Here is an 8,578-nt window from a genome sequence, read left to right as displayed (position 1 = left end):
CGCCCTGCCACCGCCGTCGCGACTTGCCGCCACGACCAGCGCCGCTGCCACGCCGGCCATCTGCTTCCCCGCCGCTGCCGTAAGCCTCCACGCGCGCTGCTATCGTTTATTCCAGTTGCCCCCGCCCCCGCTCAAGTTCAGTTTTTTTCGTAACCCTAACTATTGAAATATTAATTTTAAACATAGCGTAGATTGTCTGTTCGATCGCGATTTGGTGAAAATTAGATTGATGCATTGTGAATTTTTGTTAGCTAATCGTGATTATATACGTTCGTGTTAATTTGTGGATTTTTGTTGATTTTTTTTTTCTGCCATCACCACAAGCTCGTTATCGTTAGTTTCCCCTCTTTGCCATATGATATTAGTTTTTAATTGATTTGTTTTTTTGTGTGCCTTGAGTTTTGATTGATCTTGTTGAGTTCTGCATTGGTTAAGATTATGAGTTCATTGTAGTGATGAAGCATAATTTGTAGAATTCAGTTTTGTTTATTTGAGAGTTTGTATCATGGATTTTGTTGTTAGTCTCAACTTTAAAATACTTATTGGAGAGTTCGTTGTAGCGATGAAGCATAATTGATTTGGTTATTGTTGATGATTTGATATATATGCAATTAAGTTGTTTGATTATGTCATATTAATTTATATATGTAATGAGTGATATATATGTGCTTGTGTTTCCTGCATTGGAAGAAGCTGTTTGGGCAGATTAAGAAGAACTCTGCCATGAAATTCTCAACTATCCCTTTGCTTGGCGACTATGGCTACGACTTGTCCAAGAAGGCCTTCAAGAAGAGGCTGGGCCTTCAAGAAGAGGCTGGGCAGGAATCACAGTGCAGGTGAAGCTATTTCTTGTTAGGATATCGTCATGCCCAAGCCTTCTTGGAGGAAGTTTACATTCGAACAGCTCAATCTAGCCACTAATAATTTTAGCCCAGGTACATCATTTCCTTTTTCTTCTTCTTCTTCATCGCTGTTAAAGGTGTTCGATTTTTTAGCATCTTGCTCAGGTATTGTATAATTAATGGTTCCATGCTCTGTTTTATGCAGACTTTCAGGGATACCGGCAGCAGGAGCTTCTGGGATAGTTCTGGTTGTTGGCATCACATTTGCTGCATTTTCTATTAGTGGAAAGAGTACTTTAAGTGGGTAAGTCCTTCCTTGGTAGTTCAATTATTTGATGTGTTTTTTCTGATTTTTCTTGTAGTGTTATATGTTGTTTGTGTTCTTGTTTCTTTGATCAGTTTTTGGAGGGGTTGAATGAGAAATTTTAATTGTAATCATGTTTGTTATTTCTTATAGTTGAAGGCCACTCCATATACATCCGCAATTTGCCTCTTAGTGTCACAGCTTGTATCTGAACTTTAGAAATGATTAAATGGAGGATATGCATCACATCTAACTTATAAATCCTCAAAAAGTAAACAACTTCCTAGGGGTTACACTTACATGCCCTTTCTTGTGTTACTATATCTATAGATTTGGGTTCCCATGTGTTTTTCCATATGGTTGATGATGACGGTGCTGTGTTGGTTATTGAGCTTCTATTGCTTGTACAGATTAGCCTCATACTTTCTTTCACTCTGCAGAGGAACAAATACAACATGGTAGTAGTTGTCTACTAGAAAACTGACTCACATTTTTGCATCTTACTCCATTTTGCATCTTAATGATTCCATTTGCATCTTACTCCATTTTGTTGCTTTGAGTAAATCCTATTTCAGATTGATTCCATTTGCATCTTCCTCCAGTTGATTCCATTTCTATAGCGATTTCTTATTTTTCCCCTATTATCAGGAGTATGTGGCAGAAGACCGTGAAGCTAACAAGGATGTGTCCGAACTTGATCCCAGCCATGTGACCGAGCTAAGATGCTAGGCCTCTATTGAGGTTAGTACAAATTCACTTGCATTTTTCATGAGCATCAGCATCATGTATGGAAATTAACAGCTGAAAATGAAAAGCTGAAGGTAACATTTGAGGTCTGCTTTAACTATCTCTTGGTGAAATATATGTTTCGTAACTCATGATAGGCTGTGGCGAATCCTGAATGGTTGGTTCAGAGTTTAGTGAGTTCTCTGGAAAAGAAAGTAGATGAAGGAGAGAAGAAGTATGAAGAGTCGAACAAGCTAGCTATGGAGGCAGAGACAGAGATAATTAAGCTGAAGACCGAAATGCAGAGGTTGATATATAACTTTTTTTCTACTCTTGAATCAGTTATCGGACAATTAGCTCATTATTTCCATGTAGTTTATTCTTTTTAAGTCCTTAGAAGAGATAATATTGGTTCTTTCTCACAGGTGAAAAAAATTAATGAAATCAATAGATTGTGTTTATTTGGCCTCATGGTATATTCATTAATCTTCTATCTTTTAGGCTTGAAGAGAAAATTTCTGACATGGAGACAGCAGATCAGGTTCTCCGTCGACAGGCTTTAATGAATAATCCTTCAGGGAAACTATCTGGGCAGTTACCTTCAACTACTCATGTTAGTATTTCAGCTCAATTGATATACAGGAAGGGGAGAATGGTCATCAAGTAAGTGCAATTTAAAATGGCGGTTCGATGCTTATTCTGGTGCTTTATTAACCAACTAAAAAATTACGTTCTTTACCATTCTGATTGTGCTTGTAAGCTGTTATGCAGGAACTTTTGAGTGCAGCACCAAGTAAAAGATTTGGTACTGAATCAGATAGCGCATTGAGGAAATCTACCATTGAAAGGCAACGTGTGAGTTATTCTATGAAAAGCTTTAAGTTAAGCATATTTTTCTACTAGTGCCTTCTTTGAAACTGATCCATCATGAACTAGAAAGGACTAAACTAAGACCTCCATATTTTATTCAGCCTTCAAGTGGGGCTCTTCTTTCCAGTGAAGGATAAGTAACTAATCATAATATCTGCTAAATATTTTCTTGACTATTGTTTTTGCTTTTCTTGTATGACTTCTACCTAAAAAAAATCTTTTGGCAGTAAAGTCTATACCGGTTGAAGCAATATATAGTCTAGTTGATTGTCTTAATAGAAATAATATTTGTTGTATCCTTACTTTGATAATTGTTGCTCTATGTTTGAATTCATCTTCTCTTTCTCAAAGCATAGCTGACTACCAGCTTTTAATAAGCTCACTCGTCATTGCAGGGAAAAGCTTAACTCCATGAATTTGATGCTTTATATGGCACCGATTGCTGTTGTAGTTTGGCTGTGTTTGTAATGGAACCTGATATATTTAACTTAGTTGTCGCACTTGGAAAGGAACATAAATTCATGTGGATTCTTCTTTTCGTTAATTCAACAGTGGATTATGAAGCGAACTTGTGCAATTTCCTGGTGACTAAGCATACAAGTGCTCTAACACTCCAGGTTCGTCTCCCTCGACCAAATTGTGTGTAGGGTAGATAGTATGTAATATGTTTATCTCAGGGGCATTTACTTTTTAGTATTAAGAATATAGTATATGATTGTGTATTTGAAAGATAATACGAGTGATGTGATAACATTAGACCAGTTTAATAAAAATTGCCAACTTATATGGAACTCACATCACTGTCATATTTGCTTATTCCTACTGAGTTCTTGCATCAATTTTGGGTACTTTTAGTGTTTAGTAATATTTCCTAAAAAATGTGAAATGGAGAAGTTTTTAGTGCTTAGTAACTTGATAGGTTTTGTCCATTTTACCAATCACTTTGATATGCTTTTTAAGTGTTTATCATGATGCTCTATATTGTGATTCTTGGTTGGCTCTTTGTATGATTTTGTGGCAGGTTTGTGGTGGATTAAATGAGTCGTACGTTGAGCTGAAGAGACTTGTGAATTCACAAGAAAAGTTGTACCATATGGCTAGCTAGTTGCATATTTAATATGTTTAGTATTTTTGTAAGACATAATAGTATAGATAGAACAGTTGTTGAATTTTGACTATATTCAAATCTTGTATGAATTCTTTTTTATGATAATAATATAAAATTAAATATTTTGGATGATATATAATATTATTATTGTTGGTTTTATCATTTATATTGTTATGTATAAATTAATAGATAACGGAGAAATAGAAATCTAATTACGGTCAAAAACGTTATACATAACGGATTACCAAACGTTATTAATATAAAAAAACCGTTATGTATAGGTGTGTACATAACAGTGAATATTAAACTTTCATGACGGTTTGAAACGTTATGTATAATACTATAGATAACGGATATAATCCGTTACGTATATATAAACAATCGTTATGTATAATAGAATAGATAACGGATATAATACTATAGATAACGACTATAATCCGTTATGTATAATACTATAGATAACGGATATAATCCGTTACGTATATATAAACAATCGTTATGTATAATAGAATAGATAACGGATATAATACTATAGATAACGGATATAATCCGTTATGTATAATAGAATAGATAACGCCTAAATCTCCGTTATGTATGAAATCCACATACATTACACCATTATATATTACGGATGTTTTCTCACATAGATAACGGATAAAATCCGTTATCTATGAGCGAATCTGGCGTAGTGTAAAATGAGCGAGGGCAGCTCGGTGCACGATCATGTCATGCACATGACAAATCTGTTTGACAGGCTTGATCTGCTAGGAGGGGGTATCGAAGGCGAAGCCAAGGTCGATATCATCCTCAATACTCTCCCCAAGACTTTTGAGCATTTCCGTCTCAATGTCGTTATGAGCAAGGCCAACTATACTCTTAATGAGTTGTTGAATGCTCTAGTTTCGGCAGAGGGGGTCATGGGCACGCGCAATGGGAAAGAGGTCCTTGTTGCTGCCAAGGGATCTACTTCTTCGTCGAAAGGCGGGAAAAAGAAGTGGAAAGGTCCAAAGGGCAAGCATGACCATGAGGCTAGTGGGAGCGGTAAAGCCAAAGTTGATGGCCCTAGCGGTGGCGTAAACAAGCCGACAGCCAAGGGAAAGTGCTTCAAGTGCGGCAAGGTTGGGCATTGGAAGAAAGATTGTCCAGTGCTCAAGGCAAAGGGACAAGGTACGTCACAAGTTTTAGTAACAGAAACATGTTTAGCTTCGTTTTCTACTCATTCGTGGGTAGTGGATACGGGGGCAACTGACCATGTTTGTTACACCTTGCAGGGGTTCAACCCAACAAGGGAGCTGGCAAGTGATGAGATCACCATCTCCATGGGCAATGCGTCGAAGGTCGCAGCTGTTGCTATTGGAGATTTATCTTTATGTTTTGGTGATGACATTTTAGTTTTGAGAGATATTTTATATGTGCCGGAGTTTCGGCGGAACATAATTTCTGTTTCAAAGTTGTTTTTGAATGGATATTCTGTTACTTTTGATGGGGGTGTCTCTATCATGAGAGATAACAAGATTATTTGTTCTGGAATTTTGAACAACTCTCTCTATACTATTACATGTCCAATGAATAACTCTGTCCATGTTGCATCTACATCACAAATTCTTCCAAATCCAAATAAGAGAAAATATTATTCTCATGAACAATATACACATACTTGGCACCTAAGATTAGGCCACATCAATCTAAATAGGATCCAAAGGCTCGTCTCAAATGGAATCTTGAAAGACTTTCAAGCTGTGCCATTTAGAACCTGCGAATCCTGTATAGAGGGAAAGATGACGGCAAGGCCTTTTAAGGTAAAGGGGAATAGGGCCTCGGATGTGTTAGAATTGATTCACTCTGACTTGTGTGGACCGATGTCCACTAGAGCTCGTGGAGGGTACGAGTACTTCGTCACTTTCATTGACGATTACTCAAGGTATGGGTATATTTACCTACTTCAACGCAAGTCTGAATGCTTTGAGAAATTCAAAGAATTCAAGGCGGAAGTGGAGAAGAATAGGGGTAAATCTATCAAGTCATTGCGGTCTGATCGCGGTGGCGAATACCTCGGGAACGAGTTCAAGCAATACTTGTCAGATTCTGGGATTACATCCCAATTGACTGCACCAGGTACTCCCCAACAGAATGGTGTAGCAGAGAGAAGAAACAGGACTCTTATGGAAATGGTACGATCTATGATGAGCTATGCATCATTGCCTATTTCGTTTTGGGGATATGCCTTGGAAACAGCGGTTTATTTGCTGAATCGGGTACCGTCCAAATCGGTTCCTAAAACTCCTATTGAGTTATGGTCAGGGCGTAAGCCCAGCTTGAATCATATAAAGATATGGGGTTGTCCTGCATACGTGCTAGACAAGGAAGCGAGGAAATTGGAGCCGAGATGCGAACTAATGCTGTTTATAGGATACCCTAAGGAAACGAAAGGTGGTTACTTTTATAATCCGAAGGATCAGAAAGTGGTTGTTAGCACCAACGCACGATTCTTGGAACACGATTATGAAAGTAATCACAAGTCTAAGTCCGAGATTGTCCTTCAAGAAATCGAAGGCAATGGACAGGCGATTCCATCACCCCAGCCAAGTGTGCAAGTGAATGCACCACAGGACACTGCACAAACCATTGTCACAACTGTACCACCACCGCTTCGTCGTAGTGGGAGGGTTGTAGTTCAACCCGATCGATTTATGTTCTTGGGAGAATCTTCGGATCTACTCCCTGTTGATGAACAAAAGGATGTCGACCCTGATAACTATAGACAAGCAATGAAAGATCAAGATGCAGATTCTTGGTACGAGGCCATGGTTTCTGAGATAGAATCCATGGGTGCTATGGATGTATACGAGAAGACCGAACTACCAGATGGCTTTTTAGCTATAGGTAGTAGGTGGGTATACAAGAGAAAGAGAGATTCGGATGGCGAAGTCGCAGCTTTTAAAGCTAGACTGGTGGCGAAAGGTTATACCCAGGAACAGGGTATAGATTATGATGAGACCTTTTCGCCGGTTGCCATGCTTAAGTCTATCCGAATACTCCTTGCCATAGCAGCCCACATGAACCTTGAGATTTGGCAAATGGATGTCAAGACCGCTTTCTTAAACGGTTTCCTTGAAGAAGGAAGGGACATCTATATGCAGCAGCCTGAAGGGTTTGTGAAGAAGGGCGAAGAGCATCTTGTGTGGAAGCTTAAGAAGTCCATTTATGGACTTAAGCAAGCTTCGAGGTCATGGAACAAACGTTTTGACGAGGTAATTAAATCCTATGGATTTACTCGTTGTGAGAACGAGAGTTGCGTGTACCGTTTAGATGCCAATGGTGACGTGGTTTTCCTTGCACTTTATGTAGATGATATCCTCCTCATTGGCAACAATGTTGAGCTATTATCGGACATAAAGAAGTGGTTATCCGAACAGTTTCAAATGAAAGACTTAGGAGATGCAGCGTACATCCTGGGGATCAAGGTCGTTCGTGATCGCCAGAAAAGGATGTTGAGCTTATCTCAAGCGTCTTACATTGATACTGTGATTGCTCGTTTTAGCATGCAAAATGCCAAGAAAGGCTTGCTACCTTTTAGACATGGCATTCCTCTGTCTAAGGACATGTGTCCTAAGACGCCTAGTGAGGTTGAGGAGATGAGGAAGATACCCTATGCTTCCGCCGTAGGTAGCCTCATGTATGCGATGCTCTGCACGAGACCTGATATTTGCTATGTCGTTGGCATGGTTGCAAGATATCAGTCGAACCCTGGACCAGGACACTGGACTGCGGTAAAGCATATTCTCAAGTACCTGAAGAGGACTCGAGATTATAGGCTAGTTTACCAGTCAGACAGTCTATTTCCTTTGGGTTACACCGATTCGGATTTCCAGGCTGACCGGGATGAGAAGAGATCTACCTCTGGTTATGTGTTTACCTTGGGAGGTGGAGCCGTATCATGGCGGAGTGCAAAGCAGAAGTGCATTGCAGACTCCACCATGGAAGCCGAATATGTAGCTGCTTCGGAAGCTGCTAAGGAGGCTGTATGGTTCCGGAACTACCTCTTGGATCTAGGAGTGGTCCCTAATTTGCCTAAGAGTATCATAATTTATTGTGATAACTCGGGTGCAGTGGCAAATTCTAAGGAACCCAGGAGCCACAAGGCCTCAAAACACATAGAGAGAAAGTACCACATCATACGAGAAATCGTAAACAGAGGAGATGTGCTAGTAGAAAAGATTGATACATTGGAGAACCTAGCTGATCCTTTCACGAAAAGCTTACCGCAAAAGACCTATGAGAAGCATGCTCGAGGGATGGGATTGCGGTTGATGCCACCCACTTAGAGAAAAACTTTCAGTATAAGTGGGAGAGATGAAGTGAAGTTCTTGTAATAGCTAGTATTTAGACACATTGTATACTAAAAGTTTTGCTTTAGTATAAGTGGGAGATTGTTGGATTTGTATACTGAAAGCAAGAACTTTATGCTTGTATACAATGATTCCTGTTATTCACTTTTCTTATCTCCTATCTGATTGTGTTCATGATTGCATATGTATGTTCTTTATCTCTGTATAAGTAGATTATATGGTGTGTTGTAGATCACAGAAGACCGTATAATTGGAATAACCTTAAGAGATATAATATGATCACAGCCGAAATAACTCTAGGACAAGTTATTGGTTTAGGCTGCAGTATAGATGGAAGTAGTTTGTCTTGGCTACTTGTCTATACTGGTACGTCATTACG

The 8,578-nt window shown here is 39.1% G+C and overlaps 1 long non-coding RNA gene across 1 annotated transcript; it reads left to right on the top strand.

Moving 5' to 3' along the window:
- Positions 1 to 1,050: 1,050 nt before the first annotated feature.
- LOC130986959 (uncharacterized) lies at positions 1,051 to 3,970 on the top strand. Its single transcript, XR_009089515.1, has 7 exons — positions 1,051 to 1,146; positions 1,795 to 1,887; positions 2,031 to 2,179; positions 2,515 to 2,535; positions 2,644 to 2,727; positions 3,138 to 3,359; positions 3,764 to 3,970. It is a non-coding gene; the product is annotated as an uncharacterized LOC130986959 (long non-coding RNA).
- Positions 3,971 to 8,578: the final 4,608 nt, after the last annotated feature.

Source organism: Salvia miltiorrhiza, chromosome 5 (assembly GCF_028751815.1).
Source record: "Salvia miltiorrhiza cultivar Shanhuang (shh) chromosome 5, IMPLAD_Smil_shh, whole genome shotgun sequence".
In the NCBI taxonomy this organism is placed as follows: domain Eukaryota; kingdom Viridiplantae; phylum Streptophyta; class Magnoliopsida; order Lamiales; family Lamiaceae; genus Salvia; species Salvia miltiorrhiza.
Note: the sequence above shows the minus strand (reverse complement) of the source record. Positions and strands in the feature narration are given on the sequence as shown.